This window comes from Poecilia formosa, unplaced genomic scaffold, assembly GCF_000485575.1.
Source record: "Poecilia formosa unplaced genomic scaffold, Poecilia_formosa-5.1.2 Scaffold112, whole genome shotgun sequence".
Taxonomy (NCBI): Eukaryota; Metazoa; Chordata; class Actinopteri; order Cyprinodontiformes; family Poeciliidae; genus Poecilia; species Poecilia formosa.
This window is the reverse complement of record NW_006800051.1, coordinates 221,052-244,897: the sequence shown is the minus strand read 5'-3', so window position 1 is coordinate 244,897 and position 23,846 is coordinate 221,052. Positions and strand designations below refer to the sequence as shown.

Below are 23,846 nucleotides of genomic sequence, written 5' to 3'. Positions count from 1 at the left end.
GTTTTCTTGCGTCAGGAACACAGTGATACTTGAGCCTGAGAAGCACTTGTTATCTTTGTGTTTTGGATCTTCCATAATTAAGACACAAACAATGCATGCCCGTTCTGCTCTGCCTTTTTAAGAGAACATCATGCTCTCGCTGCACAGTAAACAAATAGTGAATAATTACGTTTCCTTTCTGCAGTGAGCTGCTGACATTCTCCAGATCAGTCTCTAAATAAAGCTTTTCTCCCTCGAGTGTAAAAAACAATCTGGACGGACAATTAATAAGGCTGAATACAAACGCTCACTATCGTTTGCATGTGAACTTACAGACTTTATAAAATAGGGAGCATCATTTTTTATAATACATCATAATGTTTTATGATTAAATTGTTTTATTAGTGAGCTAGAGCCTAAAGCAGAGCAACCCTGTCCATACAATGGCCATTAATTGAGGCTTGGGGAAGGAATGGGGAGGACTTTATTTTAATTTATAGCTGATGGAAGCATGCGGGAACACTCAGAGCACTTCTTCATGATAATTACTTTTTTTTTTTCATAAATTGTTTTATGGAAATTTTTGTGCCCTAATCTGATAGCTGCAGCAGCAGCAGCGATGTAACGGAGGTAAAACCGAGTCGGGATGTGACTCACAAACAGATGAGTTTCTTCTGATGGGGAGCAGATCCACAGGAGTTAATGGTGAGCTCTTCAGGACATTAACCTACAGATCCCCATCATCGTTAGTCTTTATTTATGCTTCTACAACAAGAGTCAAATGCTGCACACAATGCTGGTTAACCTGATTATGCAGTTAGAGGAGCCCGGCTCCCCGTGTCGAGTGGGATCCTTCGTAAACCGCTGGATGCAGCGATAGGAAGGTTTCTATCCCACATGGCGCCTCAGGTGCATCAGGCAGCCAACCGGCTGCAATCAAAATTCAACAAAATTGCTAAAACACCCTGTGTCTACCCCTCACAATTCATGACAGGAATGAACTGGGCCCAGAACGTCTAAAAGCTGAGTTGTGAAATTGAGTGCAATTTAGGAGTTAGAAAAACAGCTTTTCCCTTCCAAAGCTGTCATTTTTTTCTTTTAAAATGAAACACTTAACATAGCAGCTAGCTGCATCGCCATGACTCAGCACATCCACCACTACCTCTGTCTCCTGAAGGGCGCTGTGAGTAGAGCGTACCACATGAATCGGTTAGATCCCAAACAGCCAAGTTAACCCTCACTCTAAAGTTCGGAAATGCTTCGGAGGCAGCTGAGCCGCGGGGAATTCCTGAGCAACGGCTCGAACCTTTTCACGTTTTAGGACATCATTAACTCCAGTGAATGTTTACAGGACTTTTATGAGAAAGGCCAACACAGGGTCCAAAAGAACTGCCTTTTATTTACTCTGAGTCAATATTTTGTTGAACAAACTTTTGCACCAGCTGCACCTGCTACCATATATTCTTAATTAGATTTAAGTCTGGACTTTGACTGGACCATTCCACTGTAGCTCCTGGTGTAAGATTAAGACTGTGGTCCTGCTGGAAAATGGACCTCCAAACGAGTCTCAACTCTTCTGCACCTCCTAATAAGCTTCCCATCCATCCATCCATCCATCCATCCATCCATCCATCCATCCATCCATCCATCCATCCATCCATCCATCCATCCATCCATCCATCCATCATTTTTAGACAGAATGTTCATTTCCGTTCTTATCAGTAACATTTGACTTTAAATGTAACGTCCTGTGACTCTCTTATCAATGTGTTGCTAGCTCAATACTTTTCCATAAAGACAATTTGTGAAATGTTCAAAACATGAGATGTTGCTTTAGAACCTGATCCTGCTTCAAACTCCTCCACTACTGCCCCCGGACCGCCTGCTGGTCTCCATGACCGTCATGATGTTGGTTGCTACTGTTCTTCAACAAACCCAAGACGTTTATAGGACAGTTGCATTTATTTTCAGATTAAATTACACCCTGGTGGATGACATTTAATAATTTTATGCTACTTCTGAAGGAAGATTTTGTTTTTGGTTATCAGAATAAAGAGAACTTGATAGAAATGTATTCGGAAACCATCTTAGAATCAACTTTTAGGACACTGTTTGACAAAATGCAGGACATTTTAAAGGCTATGAATACTTTTGCTAAGAACTGCAAATGAGTCAGTTGTTTGTTTTGTTGACCCTGGTGTGAATAGCTTTCAGCTGGTTGCATCCATCTGGAATCACTTTAATAGCTCCAGCTAAACATTAAATATTTATAAGTACAGCCTCACCCTGAAGATCGTTTCCAACGGCCTCGCCCCAAAAAGTTCCGCAGCAGGTTGGCGCTCAGGAGGCATCTTAATCAGATCCCCTCACCTGAACACACTTCTCCTGATGCAAAGCAGCAGCAGCTCATCTTTGCACTATATTTTGAGGCCAGAGTCCAGACTCGCTTCCAGAGAAAACTCATTTCCATGAGTTTCATATTATGGTCACTTGGGTTGCTGTAATAAACCTTGACCCCCAGATAAAAAATGGAACCCTGCGTCAGACTGCCAGATGCCTTGTTTATCCCTCATCTGCTTCATTTTCCTCATGTTTACGAGCAGGACCCAGATAATTACAGCCCTTTTCTGGCCCTCAACCCCGGCTCTCAGGAGTGTGCTTTTTTACATCTTGTTTATGAGCTGAAATATTGTATAGAGATAAGCTGAACTGTAAGGCACAGCAACAATTCTCCTCCCTTCGCTCAGGGACTCCATGTGTCAAGTCAGCGGGTTATTACATTATCTGACCTTTGAAGTGCTTAATGACAAGTTTATAAGTAGAACCAGGCAAAGAGATGCAGGAAGATGAAAACATCAAGACTTTCTGCACAGGAACAGCAACGACCAGGGGACACTTTCTGATGTGGAGACTGTTTAATGCATGCAGTGAGGAGCTGCATCTGTGAAGTTCACCCCGACGTCTGACTAGGCAACATTCAGAAAAATGGCAAAAAAAAAACCTCCATCTTAGACTTTAAAGGCTTCAGTTAGGATGGTAAATATTAAAGTTCAAGAAAAGACAAATAGAAAACACAGAAAAAGTTTAGATTGAAGAAAGAAGGCTATGTATGAGCCACAAAAGTTTAAAACTAAAAAGCTTTTAGCAGACAAGATTTTTGTTCATGATGTCCAGCAGCATTTTTTTAATGGAAAACAGCATAAACAGCTCGTATGCATAAAGACACGGTGGTGGAGGAATGATGGTTTGGAGCTGGAAACCTGCAGGAATCTGTCTGACAGCTGAGGGTCAACCAGCAAAACTTATTCTCAAAACCCCCATTTTTACTATAAGAATAATTCATTTAAATACTTGATACATTTCACATTACAAAACACTTCATAACTTTATTCCACACCTGGTTCACCACATGACATGTTGATTTTTTTCGGCTTCTATCATCTTTGCAACTCTTCATCCATGTTTTCCTAAACATTTCTGCTCATGCCTTCCCATAAATCCACTGCACAAATTCACACACACACACACACACACACACACACACACACACACACACACACACACACACACACACACACACCATGGAGTACAAACAGTATTTTCTATGTAAGATGACTTCTTGTTTTGAATCTCCCTGCTGTCACCAAACATTTGTTGAATGTTTCTTTGCTTTCAAAAGCAGTGAGTTTGTGTTCCCTAAAACTCACACTGTGTAGTATCCAGATTTCTCTTTTTTATGTATAAATACATCAAATAAGCAGAATAAAAACTGCAAACCTTCACATCATAACTCAGGTACGGTAACATTAGAGACGAATGCAGACTGAATTAAGTATGTAACGTGTTTTCCTCGATGCTCTGTTTGACTCGAGTCATTTGGATTGTCCAGCTGATTTTATAGTTCAGTCTCTCTAAGTTGGAATGACGAGTCGACCAAAGTCTCTCCACATGGATATGAGATCCTGATAAAGTCAGGGATGAATTGCTGCTACTGAAGAAGGTTGAAGCTGTTTGCACTTCGGCGTGTGATTATGTTTTTTGACTGCAGCTTCACTGGACACACCGATAGACTTCCTTCCATCAGTCTGAGCTCCTTTAACACGCGAGCCGTTCTCACTGTCAGCCTCTCAGCCGCCTGCATCCCTTCCTCCAGTCAGTCTTTTATTCACAGCTGTCGATCAAGCTTCCCTCTCTGTCACTCTGCCTCTCTGACAAGTCTTTATTTTTATCGCTAGCTCCATAAATCTCTTTGAATCCATTCTCTTCACAAATATCACTCTCTTCTTCTCTCACTCACTCCTGTATTTGCGGTTTCTCACCGTCTCTCTCTCCCTCAGCTTTATGTCTTTTATAGCTTTTTATTATATCAATCTTTTTTTTTTTTGTCACTTCTGGCTGCCTTCTCGTCGTCTGGCTCTGTCTCCTTCTTCCCCCATATTTTATCTCTACCTTTATGCCACTTCATTCTCATCATTTGTCTCCTTTTGAGGCCAGGGCAGCTTGGATGTGTGTGAGCGTGAGTGTGTGATTGGTTGTCTGCGTAAGCCTCATAAAAGCGGCATACTGAGAAAATTAAAAAGAGATTTAAGGTTTTTTGTGTGACAGATGGAAAATGAAGTGTGTGAAGAGACATTTCGTGCATTATTTTTTTTTCTGCATGTGTGTGCAGCATTGACCATCATGCAGGGGGTCAATGATGAGACTGGAGGAATGAAAAAATGTCAGGATTTAAAATATGAGTTCAGAGTTCAAGCACTCATTCTGGAGTTGGTGGAGCAAATTTGACACAAAATGCATCTATGCACAAAAGCTGCACACACAGTTAGTCAATTTAAAGGATATGAATGAAGGTACAACATTAATATCTACATTATTCATTGAACTACAGAGGTCCATGTGTTTCATTCCAATTTTAAGGAGCAAATCAACATGAAGTAACTTAGAAACGTAAATTAAATGATTTACTTTTTTAGCTTTCACAAATAATCTGAAAAGTGGCACATGCATTTTTTTTATCCAGATCAATTACAACAAGAGTTAACAATTCATATTTTTTTCAGTTTTGTTAGAGAACATTAGAACAACCAGCATCATGAAGACCAAGGGACACAGCAGACATGACAGGGAGAAAGTTCTGGACAAGTTCAAGGCCAGATTAGGTTGTAAAAAAAATATATCCCAGCTTTGAACATCCTCACTGTTCAAGACTTCATTCCAACACGGAGAGAGGCTGGACCAGCTGCAAACTGAGCTGACAAGTCTGACAATCAGAGAACAAACCGAGAGCATCATGCTAACGCAGCGGCAGAGTTTATGTGGAAGAGTCTGTTATTAATAGCAAAACTGTCAAACTGCAAATCTCTGGCCTTGATGAAAGAGTCCTGAGAACAAAAGCATTGTGATCAGAAGTCCTGCATAAAGTTTGCTGGAGGCCATTTTGAGCTGAGCTTTCCAAACTTTGCTTCTAGAGGAGCTGGCCGCGGAAAACTTTCTAATTTTCATTCACAACAATTTAAAGAGCTGGATATGTATTCAGATATGCAAAGGAAACTGATAATGTGCAATCTGCTCCTTTTATTCAGTCACTGACACGAGGGGAAACAAACTCACAGGGCTTCCTCATGGAGCCTGTTGGATGTGAAGGCAGCTTGTTTCAGGAACACAAAGCCGTCACCTTGAAGGCAGTCAGCCTGCCAGCTGCAGCGGCTCTGTGTGCAGAAAAACAATCAGCGGGAGCTCGCCATGCATCACCGTGGCTGTTAATTTACTACAAAAGCATTCAAATAGTAAATGTAGTCATGGCAGCCATGCTTTTTATAAAAATATTGATTACTGTAAGTTCAGACAGATATTGGGAGGAATTATTGCTGCTAACATGAAGGAATGCGTCTGTTCTTAAGGCTCAGATTGAAGTCCTGCAGGCGAGATTGGTGAGACTTTAGTCCAGACTTCCAAGAGCCTCATCAGTAAATGTTTCACAAGATGAGAGCAGACGATGAACCTTTTAATTTATACATGCCCTCATGAAAACAGCCTTGAAAAGCAGCCAATGTGAAGAGTCAAAGGTCAAAGTATGAAGAGATTTTCATGTTGTGTCCAGTTCTTAAGGTCTGCTCACCTGTCAGCCAGGAACTGCAGCAGCTGATCTTTAAACCTCACCGCTGATTACAGAAACATTCAGAGATTTGACTTTAGAGAGAGCAGGTTGCAGAATCCTTGCTTAACAAGAAAACTAAGTCGCTCACTTTCTTTCAAGTTCAGAGAGAGAGAGAGAAAAAAAAACAAGTTCATGTCTTTGATGCTTGTGGTGAACATGTCTGATGAAAAGGACGTCCTCCACCTCGCTGTCCTCCAGTTTCACCGTTTACCTTCAGATTCTGCTTGTTTGTTTGAACATTAATTACCTTCCAGAACAAAATTCTGCGACCCCAAAGGAAAAGCTAACAAGCAAACAGTGTGGGTCAGATGGAGGCGTTTCTCTATTTCCAGCAAATATCTGATGGGATGTTGACTTTTGTTTAGTCCAACCTGCAGAATGCACAATATCCTGCAGTTTTCTACTGATATCTGACCTGAAATCTGCTGGGATTCACAGAAATGCTTAACCAGAACCCAGGAGCTTAATTAGGAAGACTGAAAAAACAAAGTTTACCAAGTTTCCATCCTCACTAACCATCAGTAAACGCTTAAGGCAAGCTAGTTGTTGAAGCTAATTAGGCGGCGATCTGCATCGTGTTGACTCTGGGAGCAGACACCTGCCTCACGCTGAAGCTTTGAGAAGCTAATAAGACTTTTTTCCCCCTCAACTGCTGCTCCTCTGAAACCTTACAGATGCTGCCAATTAAAACTCACAGCAGTGCAGGATTTGTGGCTGTGCAGGACGAGAACGAGATGCTGGACACATTTTTGGTTTTGTTCGACATGTTGAAGCTGAACCAAGTCTGAGGACTCACAAGATGTCAGAGGAATTGGATAGAAATTCCTCAAAACATGGAATGTTGTGTGAAATCTGACCGTTATGCAAACGTAGGGCCAGATCTAGAGGAGGGGTCAATGGGGTCCAGGCCCCAAATTCTGATATCTGACTCCGCCCCTAAATGTTTCCTGTTTTACAACTGGAGGCTTGGAAATAAAACAATCAGTAACTATTTATTTCACCCATAATGATGTGGAGCTTGAAACTCATTTCTGTGAAACCTTCTGAATCTGTTCATGTTCAACCACAAGACAATAAAATCCACAACAGTTCCCATCGCCTCAATGTTCATTAAACAAAGTCATAAAAAATAATGGAGAAGTTTGTGAAACATAACATCTGATAACTGCATTTACAAAACAATAAAAAATAAATGACTCTCGTTTAGCATCACTGGAAATGTGTGATAAAAGGTTATTTTCAGAACTACTGTAGCACATTCTTACACAAAAAATTAAAAAACAATATTTGACTATATGTGTTTGTAGGGAAAATAAAAATTGCACATTTGCAGAAGTAAAAAAAAAAAAAGATTTTCCAAAGCTCTCAAAAAATGTTTCATTTCACCACAGGTGTTAATTTTAAAAATGGATTTTTATGATTGTTTATGATGTTTTCTTATTATCAAGAAAGTTTGTCTCACAGCAACCAAACCTAAAACATCAACACCCGTGTCCTGAAATATAAAATCTGTTCCATCTTAATCAACTGATCCACACAAAGTTTATATTAGTAATTAATTTCAAAAGTGATAAATGATTTAATTCAAGTGTTTATAGCCAAGTAATTAGATGATTATGGCCTAAATCTAATCAAAACCCAAAATTTAATTTGTAATAAATTAGAATATCACCTCAGACCAATAAAAAGATATGTTTAATATAGAAACATCTTAAAGCCCGCAAAACAGTTGGATGTTCACAGAGGGTTGTATCAAATCATAATGGAAAGTTGAGTGGAAGAAAGAAAAAGGAGTCTGGAGGAAAAGCCGAGAATCAAAGCTGCTCCTGGTCCCGTTTGAAGTTCTCCACACAGTCAGTGATGATTTGCTGGTCCATCGTGTTTAATCCAATCCAAAGTCAGAACAGCCGCCGACAGGAACTGCTGGAGCACTTCATGCTTTTATTAACGGAAAGCTCTCAAAATAAACAGATAAACACTTAAATATGTCACTCTGTGTGGAATGAACCTTTATTATATACAAGTTTCATTTCCTGAATGACTGAGATATTCTAATTTATTGAACATAGCCATTAAGCCTCTGCACAGACTCCCTCATCAAGCTTCTCCCATGAGGCGAAGCGAGCAGCTCCTCCATCCACATGAACAGCTGAAGCTCCACTGAGAGCCTGCAGTCAGCCAGATGTACCAACACACCAAGCCAACCTGTGCACAGCTCCGTGTTGCATTTCAACCCCCACCCCTCCAAAAAACAAAAAAAGAATTCAGTCATTTGCACACTCAAGTCAAAACAAATGAAACCTGCATCTCATTTAGCAGGCAGTGCAGGCAAGCCCTTATAAAACATGCATGGCATGTATTCCCCAGCTATATCTGCCTTCAGATACAGCTCACTCTGAAAACAAACCAAACAACGGCTGCAGGAGGGAGCCCACCTCTGCCTGGCCCGTACGCTCCATCATCCGCTGACAGCCAATTATTATATCATGCATCACACGCCAAAACATACGCAGAGGCTAATACACAATCAGATCAGCTGAGAGCCGAGGTGTGTGCAGCGACTCCAGCCATTCACGCAGACGTCAGGTTAATAATTCAGTACGGTGGTTAAGAAGGGAGGCCTCCCTCCTTATTCAATTATTGACAAGCAACATCTCGACTCTGCCTGTGACCTGAGGGATGTGGGCAGGAGGAGGAGAGGAAGCAGGAGGAGGAGGAAGATGCCAAACATATGTGAAGGAAGAGGAGGAACACAGGTGAGCTGTGAATACACCCAGAAAGATTTAAACTGGGACTGAAATGGAAGCGCTGGAACAACGGGGAGACGGATGGAGGTAAAAGCTGCAGGAACTGTATGCTGATTTTTGGCTTTATTCATAAATCTGCCAGTTTGTTGCCAAGGGCTACACAGCTCCCAGTTCACACTTTTCATTTCAGAGCAATTACAGCTTGTTGCTGCCCCGCTCCCTTCTCTGCATGTACTGGATGACAGCCTGTCACATTACCTGCAACTGGCCTTCAATCCCGTTTGTTTTTTATTTCGCACAGTGAGAAAGTCTGCCGCTGCTTACCTTCTATTTGCATTTCAGCATTTTATTCCCACCGGAGTCACAAAACATTTATATGTCAAAGTTTAGTTTTTTCCAAGTCTCACATTTTCAGATTTCTCACTAGATTTCAGTTTCTTCTTGAAAGTTTGAATAGGAAACTCACTTGCTGATATTTCTATAGTAGTAAAGCTTTGAGCAGAGAGCCAACAAATAGAAAGATTGATGGATAAATCAATATTTCATATCAACTTCAACTAGTACTTTAAGTGAAGAATAAATTAGGATGCACTCTCTTCCATTTCCACTAAAAGTAGCTGAGGTTTTACACCAGCGTATAGATTAGAACAACATCATCAGCATATATGAAAAACCTTTACATTCTCTAAGCATCATTTAGTTTAGTTTGCTCCTGACTTCTGCAGTGGGACCTTCATAAGGAAGACTGGATCAGATGAGTCTGGTGAGGATGCATGCTAACCCTGAGAGCAGACTGCAAGATGCTAAAAGAAATCTACAGAACCTGTAAAAATAAGGGGAGCAACTGCTGGTGTACAGAGAGAAACTGGACAGGTTTAACTGCAGCAGGACCAGCTCACCATCACAGCACCAAACAGAAGGAAAATATGAAACCCTCTGCAAAAACCAATAAGCTGAAGCAACATGACAACCACCCAAAACGTCCAGGTAGGAATAAACAACAGGAAAAGACCTGGGTCTAGTCAAAGCCCAGATCTCAATCTCACAGAGATCTGAGATTGAATGAAGAACTGGGACAAACTGTTCTCAGATTTATCATCTTCAAATGCAATTATCAACTTGTGTTTTTTTTTTCTTTGTCTTTTACCTTCCTCTCTTTGTTCACTCAGAAGAAACAGCATGAAGTCTTTCTGCAGATCGAAGTATTACTGAGCAGTTTGAATTCAGCTACTTTTTGTTGCATATCTTACATCTCTCACACACACACCCACACACACACCTTGAGGAAAGCTAAAAAAGTGCTGTTCCACTTGTTTCATTGATCCGTCCTCCAGCCTGCGGAGTTTTTTCGGGCTGATCTGCGACGGCGCTGCTCACCACCTCTGATTATCCTCACATCCTTCCCAGCTTCCTGCTCCACGCTGACCACCTCTTTACTGCTCCACAGTTTCTGCATTTACATTCTCCCCGGAGACTTTTCACTCACCGCTAGCTGCTCCTTACTTCAAACTCAGGGAAAATTCTTGATGACTCCAGGATTCAGTGACGCTTTTGGGCCCTTAAAGGAGGACTGCCTTTTAATGTTCCCACCCTAATGTGCTGAAATTATTCATCTCCAGGAAGTTTTTTTCTCTCCTGCTTTAGGCGAGATGTGATTATGTAAGTAAATGTGGAAACGGCTCTTCACACTTTCAAAGGAGACACAGTAACTTGGTGATTATGAGTTGAGCTGTTGGTAAACAGTCCTTTTCTAAAAGCCTCATATTAACATGTTTTCAATACAAATACAGTCACTATTCTTCAACTTTTACTTTTTCCTCCATTTTTTTGTGACTGTTGCTCGCTACATTGGTGTGACAATTCAGACCAAATCAAGTGTGGCACTCCTGGATTGGCTGCTCTGCAAACGGCAGCCAACAGCGAGTCAGTAGCATTGCAGCTTTTATATATATATATATATATATCTTTTTATTTTTTGATGCTCCATAAAGAAAATCTGCAAATAAAGGAATTTTATGCAATTTTTAGAATTATCTTTCACAAAAAAGTCCGTAAATAATAAACCATAAAAGGCAGGTACTCACAGAGAGGAGTTTTTTTTTTTTTTTTTTTCCTTTGCAAAGACGTTCAATTAGTGTTTGGTGACATTTTTTTAATTATTGTGCCAAAAAAAAAAAAATCAATCACTCACATACACTTAAGTTATTATCTCAGCTTCCAAGAGGAAAAATAACAATTAATGTCACAACAGGAGCTCTGTAGAAATTAAATTTAATGTCAATCCAAATGCTTTAAACTAATTAAAATAATTTGGTAATATCACCTTATCACATTATTCACATAGCAATGCAGAAATAAAAGCTCAGCTGTCCAGTTCACCGCCTAATGGCCTGTTTGAGAATTCATCGAGTTCACAGCTCAGCACGGAGTGTAAAGGAAGGAGGAGGGGACCGCCATGCTTATTTCTGTTTCAGCAAAGCCTGAAGAGCCGCGGAGAGAAAGAGAGGAGACGGCAACAAATGGTTGAGAATGAAAGTGAAATCCATTTTTTCTTTTTTTTTTTTTACTTTCACGACTAAACAGCCAACCACCACAATTACACCGTAAAGGTTCCTCTGCGGCGAGAGAACAGAGACACGCCGAGCGTCCCTCAGAAAAACAGGCGGCATGTGGAGCCGCCACAGAACAGAGGGAGAAACCCGGAGCTTCCAGGTTTCCTCTCAACTTCACTTCTGTTTGTTTATACAAAAAAACAGGAAGAAAAAACTCCTGACAGCCACGTTTAAACATTACAACCCAAACCAAGAGCTGTTTGCATTCCTGTTTCGAAACACAAAGTTCAAGAGTTTCAGGAATTTGCATCATCTAGGGAGCGTTGAGCAGGATTCCTGCAGGAATCGATCTCTGCTGCCAAAGGTTTCAGCTCCTGCTCCCACTGCGGCGCCTCAGTGACACCCAGAGCCGCCCAGACCGGAAGGTTCCTGAACGCCACACCATCTGATGTGCATCGAGCTGGCCGGAAAACCCCAGGAGCCGCCGCGGAGCTGGACCATACCCGCTCCGTAATTACACGGCCGCAGCGAGTCTGACAGCCAAATCCCAGCACGGCTTTCCAAACGGCTGGGAAAATCCATGAAAACGTCTTTCCGCTAATCCTGAGTTTTCCATCCAGCATGGGAAGGTTTGGTGGTGAGAGGACGGCGGACAGAGAGACACTTCAGAGGACAAGACAAGTAGGGACCAGGGCGCAGGGCCAAGCTCTGCAGCATCATCATAATCCATCCAAAAACTCATTTTCCCACAGTCCCCTCTGGCAGGACATTACTTCTGAGGACGCTGGTTTGTGCAGCATGTAGTTTGTGTAGCTGAGTGAGCTGGTGGCTGGGTTTCTGTGGAGCCCCATACGTTTAGCAGAAGAGTGTGTGAGCGGAGTTTAAAACACACACAGGGACAGAAAGATGAATAAATCAAACATAAAGAGGATTATTGTTGCGGTTTGAGCCACTGTTATCCTCTGCTTCCTAACTGTGAAGGTTAATCACATCATATGTGGACGTGTTGTCCAAAAATACAAGAGGAGAGAAAGGAGATTGGTGCAGGCAGACATATTGATGAGATAAAGGTTTGTGGTCCACAGCAGCTGAAGGACGACATGCAGCTCAGCGTCTCACTCAGGTCAGGCTGAAACGGGAAGCATGAGGCTGCGCTTCAGCAGGGCGACTCCATGTTCCTGATGCCAGGTTTCTAGAACATTTTGTTTTATCGAGGTCATCAGTTTTATTTGTTTCCACTGTGGGGTCCCAAATGATGATAGTTCTATAAATAGATCACTCCTGCTGGGTGGGTTCACCTCCTGCCGAGACAGATCTATGTCCACCATAAAAAACAGAGACCAGAGAGACGCTCAAGGCAGCAGTAACCCTCAGATGTTTCACAGTGGTTTGGTTTAAAAATCAACTATTTTCACTTTAAAGTTTAAAAGAAGTCATTGTGACTTCTAAATGTGATCAGGGGAGAAAAAGGTTGATTTTCCAGTGATTCTGTCACAGAGATTTCACTCTAAAACATTCGTTCAGTCACTTTAAACCTTCTGGAAAAGTTTAACTGAGGAACCGATGCAGATTTCCAAGGAAAGGAGATTCAGCTCCGCTCACAATTAATCTGTCACCTAATGTCAAAATTTGGAAATGGTTCACAGCAGTTACTCTCCAAAACTGAATTGAAATCACAAAAATAAATTTGTCGATATACGCTTTAAAAACCTTCAAGATGTTTTTCCAAATAAAAAAAGACAGATTGGGATTTTTTAGAGATATTTGCCATTATTTCATAGATTAAAAAAAAAAAAATAAATTTAAACATGAGCACAGGAAAACATGAGAATTTAACATTAGTGGTTTGAATGATGTGAATATTAAATTACCCCCATTTAATGAGTATAAATGGTGTAGATGTCAGTGAATGATCTGCTTTCTGAAAACATGTTTTCTACACTGACGCTGTTTTGCTCTGATTTTTGTGGTAAAAAAATTCCCAAATATTGTTTTTATCAGGTTATACTTCCATTAAGTAATAATTTTACAAAACTCAGACAGAAATAACAAAACCGGCTGTAATTATCATCACCAGTTATCAAACGTCTGTCAACCACTGCGAATAATAAAACAGAACCAGAAACTGTTGTTCTAAATCCGTTTTAAAGGACGATAGAAACATTACGGATGTGAGAGCTTATGAGCTAAACTGACCCAATCAGGATCAAGCTACAACTGACTGAAGCAAGAAACAACAAAAATGAGATTCTGATCCTCAATCAAAGCTTCAACCAGTTTTTTGTGGTTTTCAGTTGAGAGAATCAGTTGAAAAAGTTTCTGGTTGCGTCTGAGGAAAATTTTGCAGATGAAGAAATAATAAAATCTGAGCCAAGAAACTGTTTAACCGACTAATTAGTAAAAAAAAATAATTCCAATCATATTAGATTCAAACCCTTTTCTGGTTACTGGAACCTTCTAGTTCCAGGCTGACTGGTCAAAATGACTGACTCAGATTTCTTAGAAATTTCTGTCAATCAGCAGAAGTCCAAAGCAATGATCACACAGCTGGAAGTTTCCGATCTGACGCAGCTGAAAGCAGGCCAGCTCTGCAGGGTCTGAAATCTCCACCAATACAACTTTAGATCAGATAAAAAAATAAAAATAAGAAAAAAAAACATGAGGAAAAAATAACATCTGGTGTTTTAAACATAGCTGCTGCAACTCCATAAAGAAATGACCTGCTTTTTCATGAAATATAAGAAAAGTCAGATTGAGGAGGAGGAGAGTTCCCTCAGATTTATGCATATTCCTGAATTATTGATGAAAAGTGAAACCTTGGCTGCTTCTACATCTGCCGTGCTGAGGACTGCGCTCACAGGTGATGTAGAGCAATCTGTGCACATCGCTCTCCTCCGGCTCGTTCCTGCCGTTCTTTAAATAAAATCTCATGTTTTCGTGTCTCACTGCTGCATCACAGAGCTCATGTTTTCCTGACACCTGATTGACTTGATGTTCTCCGTGTTCTGCGGTTTGATCCTGTTTCTGCTGCGATCAAGCTCATCTCTGTCCACCTCTACATGACAGAAATTCACTGCTTCTCTGCATATATTTACATACAGATTTATGTTTGTTGTTTTGTTTGTTTTTTTGTTTTACGCTCCTGATTACGGTCTCTCTGTTCAAGTTGCGTGCAAAAAAAGGTCAGCGACAGGCAGAGTAACAGCTGGCAAAACAAGACATGGGAAATGATCAGAAAAGGAGAAATGGCTAAAAAAGCAGATGTGAACAGCAGGAGGGACAAAAGCAATTTCATATTTTTTTTTTAAAAGGTCTATTTTAAACACAGTTGACAAGGTGTGGTGAGGCACTGTGTCATTATGAGGAGCGCCGGATGCCGGTGCTCGGGGATTCATGGCGTAATTAGCTGGTGAGGCAGCTGAGAGACGATCCTGGAGCCTGATCTGCATTTGAGACGCAGCAGGGAGGTTTGAAAGGGCCGGGCTTTTCGTTTCAATTACCTGCTCCGCTGCTGTCTGCAAAGAAATGACATTATCTGCTTCAAACTGGGTTTATTTCACACCGCTTCTTCATGTCAGTGTCATCTCTTATCTGCGGGAGGCCAGTCTTTTATTTGCAATTATTAGACAGAGGTGAAAGAGTGACGGCGGGGGCAGATGGATGGATGGATAGCTGGAGCGCCGGGAGCACGGAGGAGAGCAGGATGGGAATCCACCGGCGGGAGGAAGGGGGGCGAGGGAAGCTCGTCTGCATGCGAATCAACACCAGGACCGACTCTGCCGGGGATTGTGGCAGCTAATGTTGCTTTGCTTATCTGCAAACATTCCACTTTCAACACCTGCTTTCAAGCTCCTGCACAAAGGATCACTGTGGACTCTGAGCTGGAGCAGAGGGAAGAAAAACATTGTTTTCCTCCTCATTTCATCATTAAATCATAGAATTATTCCAGAGTTTACATGCGATCGCAACATGTGCAAAAGCAGTTTACCTGGTTTATTTTTTTTTTAGTTGAATGAAACTCTGTTGTTCCCTTGGAAACAAAGCGTGCTCTCCTCATCGAGCTTCCAGGCTAATTAAACAATGTTTTCATGCACAGTTAAATATCGTGACATGTTTCTGCTCAGCAAAGCTCAGACATTATTACTAAAGCTTAAAATAAAAAAGAGTTTGGAGGCACAACACAACAAAAAGAGAGGAAACGATGTAAACACCTCAGACCTGAACTGACTTCCTCCAAGTTCTCTAAACTTTACTTTCTGGACAATCTTAGGAAAGAAGCTTCTTGTTTCTGCGGCTGCTGTTCTGTGTTACTTTGCCAATTTAGAAATCCAAAAATCCAAAATGAATCTTCTGAAACACTGAATGTGAACCTGTCTTCTGATTCAATGATTTGATGTGAAAACAATCTAAAGACAGTCTAAAGAACACGACGAAGCTCTTGCATTTCCCAAAGTCTTCCTCTGATTGGCTGCTCGGCGCCTCCTGACATCTCCTCCACCAGGAAGTGGTGGCTCCCAGTAAACCTTTGACTGAGAGAACCAGGAAAGAAGCTTCACCACAACTGGTCAGAGTCAGACTGGAGATGTGCTCTCTCTCTATTCCAAACCCTTTTTAGCGGTAAGAATACTGTGTTTTTCTCTTTTTGAGATTTTTCTTTGCTAAACTACATCTAAGTTAATCAACCTACATCCTAGTTTGAGCAATCACAATTTCATTTTTGGTTGTGTTGTTAGTTTTTGTAGGTTTTTGTCATATTTGGTGAAAATGGTCATAGATTTGATGCTCATTGCTTCATGTTTTAGACTTCAAACCAGGTTTCCTAACATGATGGCGTCACCAGCCTGAAGACACTCAGTTCATCTTTGCCATTTCAGTGAATTTGATTAGAAAGAGAGCAGAACACAAAAATAGGGGGAAAAAAATCTAATTTTGTGGCGTCCAACTGAGCTTTATTCCCATGCTGTTTTTCTCTCCTCGTGTGCAGAAACGTTTTCCCAGAAGCAGCCGAGTGTGACACAACAGTTTAATTTAGGGAGAATAAAGAGGATCGTTCTCTTCTGCACAGTTATGCACCAAAAAGAAATGACACCCAGCGACATCCGTTAAAATGTATTTTTAATTGCTGGAATCGATAGCTGCATTCAGCTGACAGCATATTTAGTTTCTCTCTCTGACGATAGGATTGGATTGCAAGAACAGAACTGTAATCTAATCTCTCTAATTGCTTATAAATAACTGAACAATGTGAAAAAAGTTCCACTGTCATTTGGTTGAAGTTGTTTTTCTACAGGAGATCCTGCAGATCTAAGAAGTTTACAATTTCAGCCTCGGGTTAGATTCAAATTTGCAGCAGTAAAGGAATAATCCAAAAATCTCTGCTGTCAGGAATTGATCCAAACTCATGATTGAGTCGTCTGGGTTGGTCAGTCATCCAGATTTCCCTTAGTTTCTATGTTACCTTTCAGGACTCTAAAGGAAGATCCACAGGTTATCACAGAGTTTCTCACAGAGAAGAATGACAATAAGAAACCCAAAGTGGAGAGAAAGCTGAAGAAATTCCTCTCCAATGTTGCCACAAGCAAAACAAAGTGACTATGGCTTCATCATTTTGTGGGAATACGTTTCTGCAGCAGGAAGAGAGAAGCTAGTCAACGCTAAAGGGACAATGGATGCAGCTAAACACCAAACGACCCTGGAGGAGAAATACTTGATCAAAGGTTCACCTTCCTGCAAGACGACGACCCGAAACCCTCAGCCAGATTATATTCATGGTCCAAAGTCCAGATCTAAATCCATCTGGGAAACTTTAAACCTGAACTCCTTGTTTAATCTAACTGAGCTTAGGCTATAAAATGATAATGGGTAAAAATATATGTCAATACATATGCAAGGTTAGCAGACGTAAAACCCTGAAGTCTGGCAGCAGTTACTGCAGCTAAATGTGGCTCCACTGAGAACAGATTCAGCACTTATTTTTGAAAACCATGCATTATTTTTCATTCCCTTCACAACGTTATGATGATGCATTACATAATTTCTAAAAATAACTCATACAAATGTTTGTTCCTAGTAAGACAAAATGTGAAAAGTTCAAGAGAAGTGAAATCTTCTGCTGTGTACTGCAGAACTTCACCTGAATGAAGTTCACAAGGTGAGTGACGTCTGGCCACAAAGTCCAAACTGTGCCACAGAAAGACACTTTTCCAGTTCTCTGATTGGACTGGTGCAAAATGAACAAACTCAGGTTTCCAGCAGGGGGCAGAACCTGAGGTAAACAGATGCACAGCAGTCATCTGCCTTCCTGAACGTGGAGAATAATTAGTCTCCAAACGCTTCCTACCAGCTGCAGGGATCATCCTCAGCATCACTTCTTCAAATATTCAGTCCTAAAGGAAATGATTTATGGCTTCTATTAATGTGAGGAACTGTTGGATGGAAAACCAGCAATGAAGTGACAGAAGAAAGCAGTAAAAGCATTTGACCCCCAAACTGTGTTAGGATGCAGCAGCTGTTTCCCATCACCGCCGCCGCTGTAAGCCACAGCGGGCCGACAGCTCGCCGTTACGTAACGTCGCTTAAACACGGCCTGATGTTGTTAGCAGTGTGTGTACAGTGCATCCTGCATGGAGCAAACTGCGTCTGTTTGAGTACAGCGTGTGTGTTTCTGCCCATATGCGAGTGTGTGGGAGGATGAGTCAGTCAGCAGGTGAATCACTCCAGGCACACACACACACACACACACACACACACACACACACACGGAGAGGTGTTGAGGATTGCCTGCAGAGAAGATGGCACCTAACTTCTCCACGCGGTTTAGTCCAGTTACACAAACACTGCATGGAGCCCAAACAAGGCCAGAGGTTCTGGACCCTGTGGGTCACACAGAACCTGACACCCAACCGGCTGCTGGGCCGCGCTTCTGCAGGACCTCCTGGATTTTATGGATAGATGGGTGAGTGTGTGTGTGTGTGTGTGTGTGTGTGTGTGTGTGTGTGTTTTACGGAGATTGCAGGGTCTGTGGATGTGAGCCTTCGGTTTGCTCAAATGCCATAAAAGGTCAGCTGTAGCTAGGGTCCAAGTTTGTTCTCACACTAAGAACCGTGACATATATATGCTGCAAACACACACACACACACATACACACACAAAAAGCAGGGTAAAGATTTGCATAGAAATAGACCAAAACCAGACATCAGTGCACCAAAGGCCCTGAACATGATGCCACCTGACCACTGAGGACACACAGGCACTTCCTGGTGACACTAAATACCTGGAAACAATCTGAGAAAAATGATTTGACCTTAAACTCTGGTTTGAGTTTCAGTAGGAAGGAGAGAAATCAGAGATGGAATCAGCTGTAAAAGAAACAGACCTAAAATCAGCCTCACGTCTCAGAATGTCTTTAAAAAAGAAGCCATTTACAGCCATAAGACAAAGAAAGTACACCCTTTGTCAAATGTAGGTTTTGCTCATCGGAACATGATTAACATAGCAGATCTCACTGCAGAGTCCCAATTTAAAAAGCAAAGCCATATATATGTTATTTTTAATATTTTATTTTTCATATTTTTGTTTAAATGTGTATTTTCTTCCAGAAACTGATTTTAAGTTCAACTGGAAAAATGTTGGCATTTAAGAATGATGATTAATTTTTTTTTTGTGAGTATTATGTTTTAAAAACAGATTTCTCTATGTTTAAACTAAAATGGTTATAAAATGACATTTTTGATGTGTAAGTTAAAAAATCGATCATTGGAATGGCTCCTTGAACTGTGGCAACCAGAGACGCACCGACAAGAAAATATGAGCCAAAATCGGCTTTTATAGCCGATAACTGATATCTGGAGATATTATAATTTATAACCCAAATGGCATCAAGATGGAAATAAATATCAATTTCTGATCTTGGTATGTTGATATGATACAGGTGTTAAAAATGACTAATGTTGGTGGATGCTGATGTTGGTGTCGACATGCCGTACATCGCCAGTGGCAACACAATCTTCCAGGACCATTGCTGATGTCCAGAGCAGAAACAGCCCAGAAACTCACACTATGATTAATTAAACATTTGTTTTTAATAAGTAGTGTATGTTCTGTGCATCTGAGCTTGGATCTACATTAACGTAGAACCTGGTAATAATCACATCCTGATGAATGAAAGCTTAGAAGCTGCAGATTCTTTTTATATGAACATCTGCTTCATTACTACAGACAGAAACTCCCTCAGTTCTGACAAATAAAACTCCTACTCAGATAAATCTGAACAAATCAAACACACAAGAGCAAAATGAATCAGAGTGGATTTTCTAGTCTGTCAGCCGTATTCGTCTCACTCAGTGTCACGTCTGCTTTTATTTTGTGCAGCATTTATTAGTTTTGCAGAGAAACAAACAGCAACACAACTGATGTCAGCATTGTTGGATTTAAAGCGATTAACATTTGCATAACTCAGCTGCAAAAGGTTTCTACAAGACAATGATTTGTTTGTTCCCGTTATCATGCACTCAACTCCTTCGATTTTCAACGGCAGTTTTTAAAAGCATTACTGATGTAAACAAACAGGCTCAAATGTGCGTGAACACTAAATCTCAACTCTCTCCGTCATAAGCATTCAATCCCGTCGGGCCCCACGGGCTCCTTCCATCACTCTGCAAGTGAATAAAACGTCGAAAAATGTCGCCAAACGAATAAATCAGAGCGCAGCTGCCAGTGGGGCGACAGTGTTTCAGCAGGCAGGCGCCTCGCTACAATTACAGCACAGACCTTTAACTAATGACCTTGTCTGAAGGAGTAATAGAACAGCGCCGGATGAGAGGGAGATGGAGAGATAGTGGAGGGTGTGGCTCGCAGCGGGCTGTTCAGGATGGGAGGAGGATGTGCAGCAGAGATTAAAGGGAGAGCAGGGGGACGGAGGGGGGCACCGGGTTGTTGTGGACATCAAATATTCATGGCATGCTGATGGATGGAGTGACAACCGGGGAATTCACAGAACTCTCCTCTGAATTCCCCATTAGTGTCCAAAGAGGAAAGGAGGAATATTTCTGAGCCTCTTTGGAATGAAGTTCCTCTGTGATTAAACGCTTTGGGAGCAGAGCAGCACCACGACAATGACACCCAAACACACAAAACCAGGTTTTTAAATGCATCTTAATGCAGCTGCCATAGCTGGAGCTTTCACAAAGTCATAAATCTATTTCCACAGTGGAAGGATCACACACTGCACGACTTTAATTTATGTTTTAGAAACAGGAAAAAGAATGCTTTTGGGAGAAATGAAATATTTGTATCCAATTATTAAATCTAACATGATTAGAAATTCCCTTTTTTTTCTTTATTTAAATAAAATAATGAACTTTTTAAAAGCATGCAGCAGGTTTTATAAATCTGAAATCAGAAGTTTCCATTCATTTTTAAGTGCATAAAGATCAAATAATTTGGTGCCTTTAATGGTCGATTCATTATTTTCTTTATGTTAGGTATGTTAGGACTGGATATAAATATTGAAATAAGACATTAAAACTCCTTTTTGATTTTCTTTAAAGCATCAAAGTTAAAATTATAATCTTAAACTTGCTATAACTTGAGAAAAATCCACAATAAAATAAAACTTATGCACCAAATTCTTGTTTTTAAAGTTCTTTGTTTTATGATTATCCAAACTTGAAACTAACTTGAAGTTAGACTTAAAAGAATAAACTTATCAGGACGTTCAGGCCTGTAAGTGGCCAACAGTGAAGATGTTTTATGGTTACATGGAAAACTGAAGATTCTCCTAACGCCTCCTCATCTGGAGGACTGAAAACTAAACTGATTTTAGTTTTCAGTTCACACCTGAAAACTAAAATCACTTCTCAGCATTTCTTTTCAGTGAGCCTCTTAGTAAAATAGTTTCTCTGTGATTAAAATCATCTCAGGGGCAGGAGAGAGACGGATTGTTAGTTTGGTAACAATAATATCAAAATGTGCAATGAGCCTGGAATCAACTCACTATCAACAATGAGTTTTAAACATCTGCTCACTTTGACTTTCATTACCTCTCCTCTGCTCTGATTGTTCTGATATTTTTATTATGCCAGAAATAAATTTCTACTTTTAATCTTCAGGATCGGATAATTGCACAGGTCCCGTGGATTCCTGTAATCAGCCACTGCTGCCTGAGGGAGCGCCGCCCTGACAACGGCAGCGTGGCGAGGTGCGGGTTTATCCGCTCCATTGTTTCCCTAAGAATGCTGATTGAAAGAAATCTGATTTAATGCACTCAATTCCCCCCAGAAATCATAAAGAACCAACTCTGAATGTTAGCGGTGATAAGAGCGAGGCGGTCAAAGCCCACAGGAGCTTTGTTTTGGGGAGACAAAGCGGCGCGAGGAGGCGAGGTGCGCCTACCGATTTTAATCTGGGAGATTTTAACATATAAACATTCATCAGAAAGTGAAACTAACAGAGGATCTGAATACATAACGACTGATAAACAGCTCAGAATAAACACCAGCGCACAGAAGGCCTGGGCTGATTGATGATGGCAATCACTCTGACGCCACACTGTTAGAATAAAACCATAGTAAACAGGAAGTTCATCGTCTTTCAGCCAGTTAGAACCGGCAGTTCGCTGGTCTGGACCCCACAGGAACGTCAAAACCAGGACAGGAAGACAACAGCAATGACTTCAGAGGATTAACTGTTACCACCCATCAATCTGTTGGGACTTTAAGACCATTCCCAAACTGAAGTCCATCATTCCAGACGGATCGATTATCCTCAAGTGGAAAACATTTAAGAGAGCTGCCAGTCTTCCCAGACGCCCCACTAAATTCCCCCCAGGGGAGGAAAAACTCCAAGAGCTCCATGGCAGGCCCTTCAGACGGACAGTTAGAGGTTCATGACAGATCAGTTAGACGAGGCTGGCTCCGGCGGACGAGAAAGTCTGCTTTCTCTACAGAGGTCTGGCTGTTAGGAGTAAACCAGTTTAGTTTAAAAGAACTGTCTGTCAGAGCCTGAGAAACTACATGACTACACACTGGACTGACTTTTTGGAAATATTTCTAGTTGACAAAAACACAGACTTTAATTGTGTGGAAATAGAAAGACGCAGCTCATCCCTGCTCTTACGACAGCCTTAAGTAACAGCTTACATGTCTGAACATGTCTGGTAATCAGCTGGCTGCAGGCCCTCTGCCGCTGCAGACAGCCTGACTAATTAACCAGCTAATATGGTGAAGTGAATTACCTTATATGGCACTCTCTCATTCCCGCTCGCTGTCCACCCACAGCACTTTTACACTCCAGGAACATTCACAACACTCACACACTCACACACCAACACACAGATTGCTAGGCGACTTGGGGATGCTCACTTCTGGAGTCCAGCTCCCAATCCTCCAGCTTCTTTTCCACTTATCCACAGCCGCCATCAATACCTGCTTCTCACACAGAAGGTTATTACACAGTGAGTCTCATACCAAACCTGATGGCAAAACTACATTTAGTTGAACCACATAATTTCTGTGACATTGATCTGCTGACAAATGAGATGAAAGTTGGACCACAATGCACAGCCACACAGCAAATAGGCTCAAACACTTCATATAAACTGTAATACATGGAGGTGGAGGTGTGATGGTTTGGGCTCATTCGTCCTGAACTTCCTCTTTATCAAATGATTCTACAGTCGAATAAGAGGCTGACCAAATGTGTTGGATCAGGACATCAATCTGAAGAAACATGGAGACGAAGTTGGACAAAAAACTGAAAGAGTGATCACTGCTGAAGACGTTAGTCGTCTGCCTCTCACACACACACACACACACACACACACACACACACACACACACACACACACAGTGTTCGTATTTCTGCCTAATCTCTGTTTAATAAACAGTGACAGTGTGGAATCTGTTGTGTGTTTTTTCAGCGCTTGATGTTTGGTCTTGATACATAAGTTCCTGGAATTAAAACAGTGTTTTCTTCCTTTTTACTGTGACTTTACATAATGAGAGTGGAAGCGGCTCAGAATAAACAAAGATGTGTGCAGAGGGCTGAGCTGATTAATGATGGTTATCACTCCGACTCCACTGTTACAACCAACAGCTTAACAGGAGAAAAAAACAGAAACAAGTCTGAAATGTGAGCAAACAGAGACACAAACAGCAGCGTTGGTCTGAATCAGTGAAGTGTGATGTGAAATGAACTCCAGGGACCCACACACACACACACACACACACACACATCTACATAACATATGCACTCAGATGTACATGTGCAGAGAGAACTGCAGGGTAGAATCAACCTGAGTCTGCAGGCTGAGAAATCACACAGACACTCAGAGTCACCGGCTGCTGAAGCCAAGCTGGCTTTGGGACGATAAGTCCTGAAAATTAGATGGCTTGCCACTATTGTGCAGTACAG

The 23,846-nt window shown here is 41.3% G+C and overlaps 1 protein-coding gene and 1 long non-coding RNA gene across 4 annotated transcripts in view; one reads left to right on the top strand and one right to left on the bottom strand.

Annotated features, from left to right (window-relative positions):
* pvrl2l (PVR cell adhesion molecule related 2 like) overlaps nt 1–23,846 on the bottom strand; it is a 311,115-nt gene that overhangs the window by 190,147 nt on the left and 97,122 nt on the right. The window lies entirely within an intron of this gene.
* Nucleotides 4,502–23,846, top strand: part of LOC107837088 (uncharacterized) — a 27,750-nt gene continuing 8,405 nt past the window's right edge. The window contains exons 1-3 of the long non-coding RNA XR_001663072.1: nt 4,502–4,513; nt 21,634–21,639; nt 23,320–23,324. This is a non-coding gene — a long non-coding RNA (uncharacterized LOC107837088). The remainder of the gene's footprint in view (nt 4,514–21,633; nt 21,640–23,319; nt 23,325–23,846) is intronic.